The sequence below is a fragment of the Notamacropus eugenii genome, chromosome 1, assembly GCF_028372415.1.
Source record: "Notamacropus eugenii isolate mMacEug1 chromosome 1, mMacEug1.pri_v2, whole genome shotgun sequence".
Classification (NCBI taxonomy): Eukaryota; Metazoa; Chordata; class Mammalia; order Diprotodontia; family Macropodidae; genus Notamacropus; species Notamacropus eugenii.
In genome coordinates this window covers 410,167,609-410,183,896 of record NC_092872.1, presented here as the reverse complement: position 1 = coordinate 410,183,896, position 16,288 = coordinate 410,167,609, and the positions used below count along the sequence as shown (strand labels likewise).

General features: G+C 36.3%; 1 long non-coding RNA gene across 2 annotated transcripts in view; it reads right to left on the bottom strand.

Annotated features, from left to right (window-relative positions):
• LOC140518690 (uncharacterized) overlaps positions 1 to 16,288 on the bottom strand; it is a 96,782-nt gene that overhangs the window by 20,100 nt on the left and 60,394 nt on the right. Inside the window, exons 1-2 of one of the 2 annotated variants that reach the window (XR_011971990.1) lie at positions 5,578 to 7,783; positions 3,279 to 3,429 (exon numbers count right to left, since the gene is read on the bottom strand). This is a non-coding gene — a long non-coding RNA (uncharacterized lncRNA). Of the gene's footprint in view, positions 1 to 3,278; positions 3,430 to 5,577; positions 7,784 to 16,288 lie in introns of those variants that run through there. The other variant, XR_011971989.1, reaches the window with a different exon arrangement.

The following is a 16,288-nucleotide window of genomic DNA, read 5'->3' as shown; positions in this document are numbered from 1 at the left end:
ATCACCTTTCCACAACCCATATCCATTGTCTGAGCTACTCATGTAAAACCATGTTCTTTAATGAAACTCAAAGAAGAGAATATGGACACAAACCATCTGTATCCTTAAAGGATTCTTAAACCTGAAAGATACACTGGTAAAAGGTATGCACTAGCTTTGGGATATGGAAAATTTAGGTGGAATAGAAGGTCCAATTGTCCAGTCTACTATCCTCCCAGTCTACTAAGTACCATAGCTGCCTGTGCTGTTAGCAATATTTAAGAAACTCCCAGTCACACACATTCTTTTAGACCATCATTTCAGTACTGGAGGTGGCTAAGGACTAGTTCAATATAGGGGAAAATCTCCATAAGCCTTCTCATACAACACAAAGTAGAATCATGTTAAAATAAATCTTGGTTTGGAACTTGCCTTAGGTCAATGAGGCAAACTCAGGAAAGTTAGAAGGATTTTATTTAGAGACCAGGGCAACAAGGCAGCACTACTTTTATTAAACAATTTTCATATAAGGGCAAAAGTATTTTGATTTCTACACATAATTATTAGGAAATGGGATTAGCGCCACCTTAGTTCCTCCCTCATTACAATTTCATAAGGAGATGGGATCCCATCTTCTGCAGGCTAGCTGTTCATGCACTCAAAGTCTAAACAACGTTTAAAGTACATTCATTCAGACTGACTCAGCACAAATAGCTGACTTTGCACAATCACTCCCTTTACTTGCAAAAATATGTTCATTTTATTCAGTAGTGCTATATACTGTGTCCCATCCCATACATAGGTGATATGGAAAAAGCATGTTCAGGCTCTCCCACTAAAGACGAAGTACATCAGAAACCAGAATGGCTACATGATTGCTCGGTGAGTACATTCTAGGAGGCTAGGTAGGTGTAGGATAGAGGCCAAAACTCATCTGCCCTAACCCACATCTGCTTTTTCAATTTGAGGGAGCCAGTGATACTTTTTTTTTTTTTTGGTTACACAGGAAATAAAATCTCTGCAGGGCTATCCTAAAAATCTACTCATACAGGCCTCCTCATTTAAGAAACTTCTCAGAAGACCCTTTCCATCCTGAATGGTCACATTTTGTTTTAGGCATATGATATAATTACATTCTATTTGCATCCCATTTCCTGACCTAGTATCCTGTTTTGCTCATAACACAGAACTGGTAGCCTGACAATGTTACGAATTTAAGGGGAGATGCATATTGTGAAAGGTTAATGATCTTTTCCCAATCAAAAGTAAATGAGTGATGTAATAGGAGTCATTCTCTAAGCCCATGGCAGCACGATTTGGTGTTGTATCTAAATTTGCCTTATTAGTCGCAAAATAACAATCACACAAATCCTGGATATCTACCCCCAAATCCCACCACAGGCATCCTTTCCCCCAAAGACAAAGGGTCGTGTGCACACATCCAGCCCTGTTAAAAGTACAGTGGCATGTTAGATCAGATACACATAAGTGTTGGTCTCTCACGTTCTTCAAAGCACAAAGTAAGAGATAAAGTGCAAACAACAATGTGTAGTAGATAGCAGGTCAGGGATTGGGTCCTGATCATCCAGGTGAAATAGACAGGTGGCCAAGGACCACAGATTCCAATGTGGGGATTCCATTTTAGCCTAACTGGGTCCTCTGCTGGGCTGAGGTCAATCACAACAGGCTTCACATGGGAGTAATGTATCCAGGTCATCCATTTGGCAACCTTGGAGGCAGTATGACTGGTCAGTGTGACCTGAGAAATCCTCTACCAATGGCTCAATTGGTCTCTGCACCTCAAAACATATCTGTAGCTCACAGACTTTGGTGGCTCAATAAAGTCAGTCTGTGGATGTTCAAATGGTAGGGTTCCCCACTTTCTCCTCTTTTGTGTCAGTTTTCTTTTTCAAGGACAAACTGTTGACAATAAAGGGCAACTAGAGACCACACAATGGATCTTTGCATAAAACACTGGGGAAACCATGACAGGCAAACTTGTAGTACAAAGGCCTTGGTTCCCAAATCTATCAGTCCAAGCAGGAAAGAAAATCAGCTTACAGAAAAATGTAACACATCTATAACACACAGAACTAATAAAACAAGCAAAGTTATAATAAGTTGGATAAAGAAACCCAACATAGCTGTAGTCTTAGGGGTTCCAAGTCCTTTATCAGTGTTCATGATCTCAAGAGTCTGACAAGCATCTCTTGTGCCTCTCTGAAACTGCTGTGCAAGGGTTAGGGCAAGTTGGTCAGCCCTCCCCAAGTCACTTAGAGATTCTCTAAGTAATGATGTTAAAGCCTATGAGTAATAAGACAATATAATTTAGTTAAATGTGATAAGATCTAATCAAATTGGTCTTCCTATAATTAGTTCATGTGGTGAAAGCCAGTTCAGACTTTATGGATCTAATCCTATTAAAAAGAGAGCCAAGTTAAGGACTCATGATTCTCCTGAAACTTCAGAGAATTTTCAGTTTTCACATAGAGCTTGCTCTTTCTATCTTTACCCAAACCTTACGTCTGATATGGACATTCTGATATGTCTCTTGACAGGCTGAAGGAAGAATCTTAAAAAAAAGGGATCCATGAGGGCCTAACTTGGAAAATGCACCTTTCTGTCCCTTAATGTTATCACACAGAGACTTCAAAATAGGAGAAAGATAATTTCAAAAAATTTTTCACAATTATTAATGCAATATCATGTGTAAAATCCTTAATCCAATTTTTAGAACCTGTTAGTAAAACTCAAAGCCTGAATTTCCCATTATTAACATTTGGAAGGCATGTGTGTGTGTGTGTGTGTGTGTGTGTGTGTGTGTGTGTGTGTGTGTGTGTGTGTGTGTGTCCTAGTGCTAAGATTTTTGACAGTCTAATCTTGTTACTTTCTCAAAGTCTACTACTTCATTAAATGTTTAAAAAATTTACATCTTTATCCTATCCCCCTCTTTTGAGGATATATGTTATCCTTATATCATCCTGAAAGAATGAGATATTTCAAGGACTCAATCATGAATATATAACTATTAGCAAAGGGATAGCAAGCCTCAGAATTCATTTACTCAGTTGCTTACTATATGAAATTGGTCACAAATTCAGACTTAAAATAATAAGGTCTTTCATACTTCTATTATAGTAAATCAGATATTTTAATATTAATCGGATAATTAGCAGATTTAGTATTGCAACAACAAAAACTTCCACTGTTCACCTGCCCTGATTATAGAAATTTGTTATGAAAAGGAGGGACATGGTTATGACAATATCAAAACTGTCTCTTCAAGGGTACAGACTCACCTGACATTAGCCATAAAAGGGGAAAATGCCCTTATCTCCATTTGATTCCACAGGTAAAAGTCACAGTTAACACCCAATCATAGAGCAAAGTTTCACATTATTCACAGAGTAGCATATCCAAGCTCAGAATTAACCAGGAGGGAAATTTTTCCTGTTCAGAAAGGAAATAGCAAAATGGAGAAAGTGAATCAAGAGGATCCTACCTTTGCCTATGCAAGGTCATATCCTCAAATTTCCCAAGCACAGACAAACACCTGTACCAGTTCCCAAATCACAATCCCTTTGGGCAGCAAATAGCCCTCCTCTGAATGGTGAACTATTGACTTAATGACAATTCAGACAATCATACCTGAAATCAAAATTCAGAATGATGTTAAATTACAATCCCAAAAGATTTTACCTCAAATAGCAAAATTTCACTAATCACAACTTAGAGCTAGGATATTATTATTTTTCTCATGTTGCAATAATAGTTAAGAACAAAGACATCTTATTTTTGCTTCATTTATAAATTGAGAATAATTTCATTTATAAATTAATTTAATTAATAAATTAAATTATGAATTAAGAATAATTTAATAATAAAAACTCCACATTTTTAGAGTTTCACAATACAGTGAATACATGATTGTTCATGCAAAACCCCAGAAAAAATGCTGACTACTGTAAGCCTCCAAATGGAACTTCCTATTATCCCTAAGGCAAAATGAAATCTTTGAATGTAAGGTTGGTATTACTAAGTTGGTTCCAAGATGCAGCTTCAATACATACTATTCATTAACAGATACAATTTCATAAGTAATAGTCAAGTAATCTCAGATAAAACTCACTCTTTACTATGAGTAAACTTGTAAGTCCCCCCATTTTGACTGGAGGAGTGGTCCTAGTTTCTCAAACTTCACTATTTTAGCATTTTGCAACATGCAATTATCAGGGCTAATAGGATCATATGATCCTGCCTGAATAAAAAGTCCTAAAATTTCACAGATAAGGGAAACTTAAAAGGTCTTTGCTGCTTCCCCCCCCCCAAAAAGAACAGTGATAACATTATGATTACTGATTTTAAAGCAAAATGTAGTCAATAAAATATTTAATAATTTTTAAATGTTTTGACCACATTCTTTAACAGTCCAATTTATAAAAGATTACAAGAAAATTTACATTTATAATGATATAATTGTAACTCCTTGAGTATCTTTTCTTCAAGTCAACAGTATTTCTCATACAATGGTCATCCAAAACTCATAATACAAGAAAACTTTTAGAAACACAATAATAACATACAAATATCACGTATTTAAAACATCAAACAAAACTTTTTACCAGTCAGATGATTATCCATTCAGTTGAATGCATTTCTAAATACTTTACCTAGACAATAATTCATTATATCATTTTTGGCATTTCATACTGACTACATTCAAGATGAATACAGAGTAATTTTGATCCAATTATGCCTTTAACAAAACTTACTTTTGGACTTTCTAAACATATTGTTATAATGCCAAATACTAATTATCTTTTCTCTTAAGGTTTGATTTCCTTAAGTACTGAAAATATATATTGACACTGGCTGTTTGGCAGCTCTAGCTTGCAGGGTAGAGAAAAGAGTGACAGGGCGGTCGGACAGAAGAAATGATGGGGACCCTCTTATAATCTGAGGATGCTGCCCTGGTCCAGAGGCCTCATCCTGCCCATTTCCTGCAAATTCTCTTAGAGTACTCTTTTTTGTCTCTTCTACTCTATCTTGCTACTTTGTAACACCCTTCCTTTTATGATAACCACTAAAATTTTTCACATCTTTAGACTTCTCTTTCTTAAGTTCTTTCTTCTCTGATTATTCCCTACAAAAGTGGGGAGTGCAATAGAGTGCACTTATCAAGACTAAGAGTACAATAGTCTTTGTTTCTGAGAAATTCAGATTGCATGGACATAGTAACGAGGTGCAGTCTCAGCTTGAAATTTCTACCCAGCAGTAAGTACTATAATCCAGTTCTTCAAGTCTGTTTTGTTTTGCTTTTAGCATACACAACTAACAATAAATAAATTTTCCTTATTTTTCTGGCCTAATTTGCATCTCACAATTATCTAAATACTGGGTCCAATCTGAATCAAGTTCTACCACTCAAAGTTTGGAGCTGAACTGGCAGCTGAACTGGCAGAATTCCCTTGCCCCAAGCTTTTAACAGTTTGCCTAACGGGGAGTCCGCAAGAGGTTTACTCTGTTCCAATCCCAAACCCAATATTCCTTGCCTTTCTGTACTTTGGGAACCTAATGTTAGGCAAGACCACAACTCACCACTGCTCCCACTTCTTCTGCATGATGTCACTCTTTTGCTTCATGCACAAAGGAGTATCAGTTTTGGATTCAGGACCTATTTTTCCGTAGCCTTCATGAGTTTGGGGAGTTAAATTCTCTGGTGACTTCATAGCTGACTGATAACTGGGACAGTCCACTCTGTTCCAGGATTGGACAAAATTCCAAGTGCTGGCTTATACGGTAATAGTTATATAAGCAAAGTGACTACTCGCTGGCTTACCAAATTTGTTAAAAGAAATGTTGGTTTGGAATTCATCACAGCCACTGAGGAAAACTCAGGAAAAAAAGAAGTAAAAAGCATTTTATTTAGCACACCAAGGTAGCAAGTTGGTTGAGTGCAGCCAACTGGATTCTAAGTGTGTTGCTTTTTATAGAAGGAGTAAAAACCTTTCATATAAGAGTAAATGTATTTTGATTGATAACATGTTTATGAAGAGATAGGATTAGTGCTTCCTCAGCTCCTCCCTCATTAAAGTGTCATGGGAGATAGAATCATACCACCATATCCTGCAGACTAGCTGCACACTTATTCAAAGTCTAAACAAGATTTAAAATAGATTCATTCAAACTTGTGCTGTGATTCAGAAGTTAGCTGACTTTGCACAATCACATGAAGGCAGAAATTTTTAAATGAACATTTTTGGACTAACAATATGAATAATTTCAAGATACCTGTGGAAGGAACATCATCTGTTCATCATAGGCTAACATGATTTCTGTTTAAGGAGGAAAGGGGTCCATCCAAAGAATTGGTTAATCAGGGGATATGACAAGGGGTTGTAGTCTACCAGGTCAGAGCTCCCTCTTCCAGAGGGATGAACAAATAAGGCAATGCCATAAGATATCTTGCATAAAATCATTTGAATTTTTTCCAACCACTTCATGATATTCCACTTGTGACCAGTGCAGTTATTATTTATAAACACTTGGTAAAATAAGTTGCTGGCAGTTTCTCCATGTGTGCACATGTTTTGGGGGTTGCTGATTCATTGATACCTCCATATCAATAATTCCCAATACCAGTTTAATCTTCAGGGGAAAAAAAAACAACTTTGAATGCTAATGTCGACATGGAAGTTTGGTTAAAAAAGGCAAACAGGATAAATGCATATTGTTTATTCCTTTAAAGCTAGCAGTTACATGGCCGTGGAATCAGAAGTCTGACTGACTGACAGAAGAATGACCAAGCTTAAAAACACTTTGCCATGAAAAAGGAATTTTCTTAGTTGTATAAATTGTAAATTCAGTGAGACAAGACAATTAACAAGGTAGAGTCAGTTGGAATTAAGATCCTAGAATGTCTGTTTTCCTCTGTCTCTGCATATTAAGATAAGAAAAATCCCACTGTTCTGTTTGTAGGCATCTTGTCATAAACAGATCTTTGAAGTTGCTGACACAGAAAAGGGCATTTTTAGAGCAAAACAAAGCAGTCTGATTTATAGTTCAGACTTTGGCCCTTATTAAAAGAGTAAAATGATATTAAATGTTATCACTAATCAATGAGATCAAAGACAAAACAGGATCACCAAAAACCACCATTCTGTATCCCCTGCAAACAATTCTTCACAGAAAGAAGAAAAAACTAACCAAGTGATAATACTAGTACTCATACATTGATATGTAATTAGGAAGCTTACTTTGTACACAGAAGTCATACAGCTTGGGGAATCAGGTATAAAAACTTTCAAGTGTGCCAAATGATGCTATTTGAGGGTTAGTTCAGACTCCCCCCAAGGACCAGAGTTGAGGAGAGGCTCATCTGGAACGAATTCATGGATTCAATCATTCTTCAAGTCAAGGTGGCAAAGGTTTATTGTAATGCCAACACATCGGGCAGAGCTCCTTAAGAAACTTGCATTTCCTAAGGAACTTGCAACTTAACAGGAGTGATGCTAAAGTTTATATGGAAAAGTTGTGGATTATCTGGCAGAAATGCTGACTAGATGATAATTTACAACCTTCATCACAGCTGTCATTCACTACCAGAAACCAGGGGAAGGGGTTTCTCAGAGGTGTATTTTTGGTCTGTTACATCTGTAGCAAGATAGCTTTGAGAGTTGATGTCTATAGCTTGACCTCTGGAGTGAATATGTTAACTTTGGGAATCAATACATGATAATTCTGTGGTTACAAGATAGTCTTATTTTTACAAGGGAATTTCTTCAGAGATCATCTTGTTCTTCTGATGGGGAGAAATAGGCAATTTTTTATAATAATAGTATATTAATATATAATTTTAATCTAATATTATTAATTTAATTTTTATTATATATAGTTTCTAATAAAATTTTAATTTAATATAAATTCATGTAACAATTAACATAATATTAATTTAAAAATTAATATAATAATATATCATAATACTATCATAATGAAGGGCCCACTTATGAGTAATTTTGGGGAAAGGTAGTTTGTTTTACTGGGGCCCACTCATGAGTTATTGCTAGGCAAAGTGTCCTTGGGCTGGGGAGAAAACTCTCAGTGATCGTGCTTTGAAGTTAGGGAGAAGTGTGATCTTGGAATTGGGATTCAAGCACAAGGGTGCCGAAGCACCCCATCACAATGGTTTGGAAAATATTTCCCTACCTAATTTTGTCCCAGTTCAGTTCAGCTGCATTTACTTTGGGAAGGCAGGGAGAGAATCCAAAGCCATTCACATAAATTTCATAGTGAAGTAGTAAATAAATTTTTAAAGGGTTAGTCCCACAATATGCTTTAAAAAAACAGAATTTTCAAAATGATCAATGTTAAATTTTTACATTACTATAACAAGCTTCTTTGTTTTTAATAGGTTTCTCCAAGACAAGAAGGTATAATGATCATTAGCAATGTGTGTGTGTGTGTGTGTGTGTGTGTGTGTGTGTTTGTCCATTGCCGAAGAAGACCATGCCATCAGAGAAATGATGACATGACTTGCACTTGACTCTGTTTTGAGTGAGAGGGCTGTGCAGGTCACAAGCCTCACTTCTCCTCCAGAGCCATACAAAGCCCATAAATCCCAAGTAAAGTTCTTTCTTCTGCATGTGTTCTTTACTACAAAGAGAAGGAAAAAAGAAAATTTCTGACCAAAGTCCAAAAGTCCATACCTTCCCTCTGGCATCAGAGTGCCCCTGAGGAAATCCTTACAAATAATTTCAGCCTTTAATTAACCGATTCTACTTCAGAGCCCCAAGTCCTACCCACCCGTCTCAGGCAGAACTGTCAAGAGTTCAAATCTTGGTGGAGGGAAGGGAAATAGTATTGACAACATGCACTGACAAACTGATATATCTGTGTCCAGGAACTTCTTATGGACCCCTGTGACCATCTGGTGAAGGCTATTCACCCCTTCTCTTAATGCTCTCAAATAAAACACCTAGAATTATAATAGAAAAGTTAGTGAAAATAAACATGCAATTTTTTTTATCATCTAAATTTACTGAAATCTGTCCACAGACCACCAAAGGGTTTGTGAACCCCCAGTAAAACTAAGTTCCCCTACTGTAAGAATCAAGATCCCTGCTAAAGCTGCCTGGAATCAGGAGCCTGCTACCTTGAACTCAGTTTTCCTAGAAGAGAAGGAGGAATGTCTAGTGACCTAGTTGTCTTCTGCTGAGGCCCTGTGACAACTGCCTTATTTTCCTTTTCTGTCATATTAGCCAACGTGATAGGTGTGAGGTGGTACCTCAGAGTTGTTTTAATTTACATCTCTCTAATCAATAATGATTTAGGGCATTTGTTCATATGATTATAGACAGCTATAATTTCTTCCTCTGAAAGCTGCCTGTTCATATCCTTTGACCATTTATCAACTGGGGAATGATTTGTATTCTTATAAATTTGACAGTTCTCTATATATTTGAAAAGTGAGGCCTTTATTAGAAACACTGGCTGTAAAAATGATTCCTCTCTAGTTACCAGTCCTTAAAATTCCACCAAAAAGGTCTTTATAGCAACATATGGAATTAAGACAGCAGAGTCAAGTTGAAAAAAAAAATTTTTTTTGAGGAGTCAGGCTGAAAAAGTGATTATTTTAGGAGAAGGGAGAAGAATTTAACAGAAAGCAGCCCTTTGCAAAGCTTGTGCTTTTAAGTTTCATTATTAACTTAAAAAAACAACTGTATTTAAGTTTAATTATTAACTTAAAAAACAAAAATTTTGACTTCTTTGATGAATAAAAATGCGTCATGGTTGAGTAATCAAAAAGTGCTCTACTTTTAAAAAAAAGTATATAATTCTCTGAGTACATACCCTAATAGAACTTGCTAGACATACTGGTAAACTGGTATATATAGGCATGGGAAAGACAGAACATTCCTTCCCCTTGGAGCTTTACCCAACAGGAAGAAGAGAACCATTGAAGGGTTTTGAGTAGAAAAGGCCACCTGGTCAAATATTTTAGAAGTTTAATTTAATACCTGCTTAAACATTTTAGAAGATTTGTTTAATAGTTAATGTGGAAGCTTTACTGCAGTGGGAGAGTAGAAACACTACTCTATTAGGATACTATTGCAATAATGCTGGCACAAAATTATAAAGGCAAGGGAATGTATGTCTAAAATTGTAGTGTGAGATCTGCTTGTATTTGACAATTGATTTTATGTGGTCTATGAGGAAAACTTGGTTTGAGCAGCCTCCCTGCTTAAGAGGAACCAAAAACTGTGCTTGTAGACTTGAAAGTTCTGTGGTTTAAACAGTAACTGGAGAAAGCCATTGCCATAGCGTTAAAGTCACAAAATCACAATCTGGCCTAAACCTGATTATAATCTTTGCTACAACATCCCCAACAAATTGTCATATAGCCTCAGCTTTAAAGACTTAAATGAAAAGGAACTTACTATCTTATATGTAGGGTTAGGAAAATCAATAAGCATTTATCAGGTGCTACTATGTGTTAGGCATTGTGCTAAGTGTTAAGGTTCAGTGTGTTGGGGCCCCCAAAATACAGACACCTGGGTCCTGCTCAAATGAATTTGACACAAGCCTTCTTAAGTTCAAAGAAAAACAAAGTTTATTAAAGATTCACCATATTGGGTTGACTCTTAAGAAGCCTAAGCATTTGTAATGCTTGTATTAACAAGCAAGTCAAATAGAATCTCAGCTAGACAGAGTCTGAGCTGGATTGAATCTCAGCATCTTCATGGAGGCAAGATGGAACTTAAATACAGAAAAAAGACTGTAGGAGGGATCTGGGGGTGGTCTGGTAGTCTAGGGTCATGGGAGGAGGGGTTTAGGGAAGGTCTTGAGGAGAAGTCTATGGAGGACCTTAATGGGACTGGGGTGACTAGTCAAGGGTTGGAAACTGCTGGGGGCAATCAGGAGATATCAGACAATGAAGGGCTTGGGTGGTAAGCAGGTGGGGCAATCCAGAGATAACAGACAATGGAGGGCCAGGCTAGGTTAAGGACAATAGATTTAAGTATGACAGGCCAGACCAAGTGGGAAGATTCAAGGGAAGTTCAAAGAGGTTCCCAGAGTCTGAACCCCATTATTATGATACAAAGAAAGGCAGAAACTATACCTTTCTCTGCTTTCAAGGAACTCACAATCTAATGGGGAGGAGATAACCTACAAGGAACTATGTACAAAGAAGATATATACAAAATAACTTAGAAGTAAACTTGGAGGGAAAAAGTCACCAATGAGATGAGGATGGGGGAGGAGGGGGGGGTCTTTTTGGTAACCATTGGGTCTTTAGTTGTTTCCAAATTTTTCCTCACATCAAGAAATGCAGATGCTGCTGTAAAGTTCCAGTCTTCATTCTTAACTTAATTCTTAACTGAATCCAAGCAGGAAAAAAACGTGGTTACTTTTTCTTTATAGCTATATTTCAGATAGATGAAGATAACTAGCAAATACTTCCAAGATATCTAGTTTCTTCAACTGAACCTCGTAAATCCTGTTCTCCAGACATTTTGCCTTTTGGCACTCATTTTCTGGACATGCTCTAGGCAAAGAGATGGTCTCATGCTTCCGCTCTCCCTTCAGTGTCCTGTGACCTCTGACTAAACAGTTTTCCTGTCACAGGCCTGCCCAAAAAACAGGCAACGGTTCAAATGGTGCTGTCATCTAGATATTATTGCTAACCTTGGAATGAAACTATCATCGTTGAGCTCTTTAATGAACATATGATGTAATCTATGCCCAAGATCTCAGTCACCTTACAGCTTACAGAACAGCCTCCATTTTGTGTAATATTTTCCCACAACACAGTAGAACATAAATATATGCACTCAAAGGGAAGCTCCTGTGGCAAGCAAGCTACTTATGAAGTGGAAGAGGTTTGACCTGGCTCCACTGAGTCTTTCAACACAGAAAGCTCTATCATGACAGTGAAATGAGCCATTTTGAATGCCAACTTCTCCCTGCTTTTATCTGCAGTCAACCACAAAGTGGAAGCATCTGTTGCCTCATCAGAGTAAATTAGAAGCAGCTTCTACCTTCCTCTACTTGCCCTACTTTCCTATTTCTCTTAAACTTCCTCAAGCAAAGAATGAAAACTCCTAATAATTAAGATTGAACTATAAAACAGCAACAATAAAACAATCCTCTATCAGAATTGAATTTTGACGTTAATTTTTTTAAGGAGTATTCGTGTGATGTTTTCCAATCAAGACAAAAGAAAAAATTTCGGTTTTGCTCCCTAAAGATCGATCTACTGTGTGGGACTAATAATGTCACCTACCCTAGCCTCTGTGTGTTCTGCTTTGTGAATATGTAAGTAAAACAAACAAAACAGTTCTCTGACTGATTAAGGGCATTCATTTGACTGATGGTGGTTTCTGTTACATAAGAGAATGTTTCCTCTTTAGGTGTTATCTGGATGGTTTATCTGTATAAAGGAAATAGACAAAGGCAGACCTTGATCAATTTGGGAACTTTACCTAAATAACCTGAAAACATAATAGGTTGCGGGCAATTGTTAATCACTGACCAAACAGAAGAAGTTTCTCAGTCAACTTGAGGAATTATAGGGCACTAGCCTTTGAATAAAGAAAACTGATGTGGCATAAAGCACTGTTAATAATTGGTCAAGAAGAGTGACCATGGATTGTTATGGCCTAAGCAAAAAGCAATCTGGTCCTATTACGTACTTCAGTACCATTTTTTCCCTTTAGACACTTCTAGAGTTTGTGGGATGAGGAGGAATATGAAAATTTCATCCCTTCTTAACCCCCATAATCAGAAGCAGTGATGGCAATTTGCAGCAGAAGCCTCTGGTCATTTTAAGAAGAAAAAAAACTCACTTTAAATGAGACTATATTAAAATATTGTTTTCAGGGTCCTCGCTAGAAACTTAAACACAATACAGATAGAAAACTACAATTTATTCAGTAAGAATACGGAGAGATTAATAATAGTATACATTCATATAGGGCTTTAGACTCTTTTATATGCTTCCTATTATCAAAGATGTAGTTAGAAGGTAAATGACCACTGATCTAATTGCTCAAAGCACCTCATAGATGAGCATCTAACACTATTTATAATGGAGAAGTTTTAACTTTGTGCATGTGGATTTACTGCTCCTAATATCTATCTTAATTTCCCTTAGTGCATCCCAAGGCCAAGTTAAACTGAAAAAGATTGGGAAATGCTAACAGTGCTGAAAAATTCTTGCTTCAATTCCCCACTATTCAATTGCTTTAAAAGAAGGAATCACCTTTGTCAACTTTCCATAAGAATTCATTACATCTTCCCATTTTAAAATTCTTGCTCAATAAAATATTTTTTCCCATGGGAATCTGTACTTTTTATTCAGCAACTGAGACCTTCAGTTTCTTGTAAAGTGTTTTAGTTAATGCATGGGACATGGTGCTTGAACAATAGTATATAAAGAACGTAACACAGCTGTTACTATATGTAAAGGGAAAGTAATTGGACATACTTTAACACTTCATCATAAAATTCATACAAGATTATGGATTTAGAGCAAGAGACTTAGAATGCATCAAGTTGAATCCCCTTATTTTATGACTGGTTTGAAAGAAAGACTAAGGTCACATTGTAGTAAGTTGTTAGAGAAAGTCAGTTCTTCTGGCTCAAAATTTAGTTCATGTAGTTAGTATCAACTTAACAAGTATTGCCTGGGAACTGGAATGCAAAATCAAGCAGAGCATTTTCTCTCGTGTTATGTTATGTTTTGTTTTGTTTGGGTTTTTCTCATGGTTTCTCCCATTCATTTTAATTCTTCTATGCAACATGATTAATGTGAAAATGTATTTAATAAGAATGTCTGCATAGAATCCATATAAGATTACATGCTGTCTTGAGGAGGAAGAGGGGAGAGAGGAGGAGAAAATCTAAGATTTATGGAAGTGATTGTAGAAAACTGAAAACAAATTGATAATTAAAAAAAACAACACCACAATCATTGCTTGTGTTCATTATAAGGCTCAGAATCAATGTAGATGAAAAAAGAACAGGTAAGAAATGTAAACTGTCAAGCTCCTAGCTCCTAAAGAACAGACCTTGAAGGAAAGATTCAGACGACACTATCAAAAGACTCAGTTTTCTGACTTGCTCTGAGTCACAAATTCCTTACCAATAAGTTCTCTCAATGGTTTTGCATGTGTGTGGTAGTTTATAACTAGAAAATTGTCTCAAGTAAAAAAGGAAAAAATGAAAGGCAGGGATAAAAGATAGAGAAGGGAGAAAGTGATAGAGAGTTCAATACTAAGCGCCCCTCTTAGACAAATAGGGTAGAGAAATTAAGTTTTAGATATATTTCAAAATTTAATAGCATAAAAAATAAGAATTATATTTAGGTTTTTTTGGTTTAGTCATAGTTATTTCCCTGAACTTCCATTTTCTTATTTGTTAAATGAAAGTAATAATACTTATATTGGCTATATCAAAGGTTATGTGAGAAAAGTACTGTGTAAACATTATATAAAGATATTGCTATCATTATTATTAAGGAAATAACAACATTATAGTTTATATTTCCTTCTGGTAAAATTAAAATAATTAAACATAGAACTGTAAAAATAACTTAAATCTAATAACTGTAATATTACAGGTAAATAGATTACATTTCCTCAGAAAAGAAAAGGTTACAGAATTTATTTATAATTTTAAAAAAATGATCAAACTATGTTTTTCTAGGAAACATCAAGTATGTAAAAATGAATATAGATTTAAATGAAAAGATTGCATACAAATTTATTACACTGCACACACCCAGGGAAATCTGGAATTTCCATGGTGTTATATGACAAAGATTAACCTAAATAAGAATACAGTGAGAGATAAATAAGAATATTATGTTTGAAGACTTGATAATAAAATATTTGCATGTCAAATAATAAATACTTTAAGGACAGGGCAGCTAGATGGCACAGTGAATAGAGTGCCAGGCCTGGAGACAGGAAGACATGTTCCTGAGTTCAAATCTGGCCTTAGACACTTACTAGCTTTGTGACCCTGGGCAAGTCACTTAACCATCTTTTTCTCAGTTTCCTCATCTGTAAAATGAGCTGGAGAAGGACATGGAAAACCCTTCCAGTATCTTTGCCGAGAAAACCAAAATGGGGTCACAAAGAATCAGATATGATCGAAATGACTGAACAACACTTCAAATATATATAATTTGATCACTGTAAGTATTTCCTCAATGGTAATTCAATTCAATAAACATTTATTAAGCACCTACTAATAAAAATAAATGTTCGTCCTTCATTGCCGAAGAAGACCATGCCATCAGAGAAATAAAGACATGACTTACACTTGAGTTTGTTTTAAGTGAGGGAGGGCTGTGCAGGTCACCAGCCTCACTTTTCCTCCAGAGTCATCTGAATCCAGTGACCAGATATTCATCAGGATGACTGGAGATGACCCAGGATAATGCAAAGTACTGTGCTAGGCATTGGGCATACAAAAACAAAAATGAAAGGAGCTTGTAGTCTCCTAGGGGATACAACATGTACACAAGTAAGTAAATACAAAGTATCTACAAAGGAATTTTAAGAGAGGTGACTAACAACAGAGGGTAGAAGTGAAATCTGAAAAGGCATCATGCCTGCACCATACTTGGAAGGAAGCTAGAAATTTGAGGTGGCAGGAGTCAGCAAGATAGTGGAGGTCTGAAATGTCAAGTGGAGTTTTGTGTTTTATCTTACAGGACTAGAGAACCATTACAGATTTTTGAATAGTGAGGTGACACAGTCAAACCTGTTTCTCTGATATAAATCTGACATCTTTCACAGAGGATGCATTGGAGAAGGAAGTACCTTCTCAGGGGTAATCTAAATCAATCTCTCTTGGTAACATCAATCTAGCCCAACTGGCTTTCTTGCAGTTCTTTACAGACAACAATCTACCTCCCATTCTCATGCCTTTCCACTATACCTGGAATGAACTTCTTCCATATCTCCATTTCTTAGGATCCCAACCTTCCTTCAAAGGTCAGATCAAGTTCAGTCTCCTACATGAGGCCTTTCCTGATCCTTCTAGCTTCTAGAGCCTGAGTCACAGGTACTTAAAACCCATTAATTTTCAGCTGACAGTCTTTAGTCCAATCTTGAAAAGAAACTGGCATGTGCTCTTATCCCTCTAACTGGATTACTTCTCCATATTCTGGATGCTCAATCATAGTATCATTGCAAACAATTTTTTTTAAATGTCTTCAGTATTTTTTTAATCTGTAATCATCACTTCCGTGGATAGTAGGAGAAGATTTTCCTTCTATTCATTGGTTGAATTTTTATAT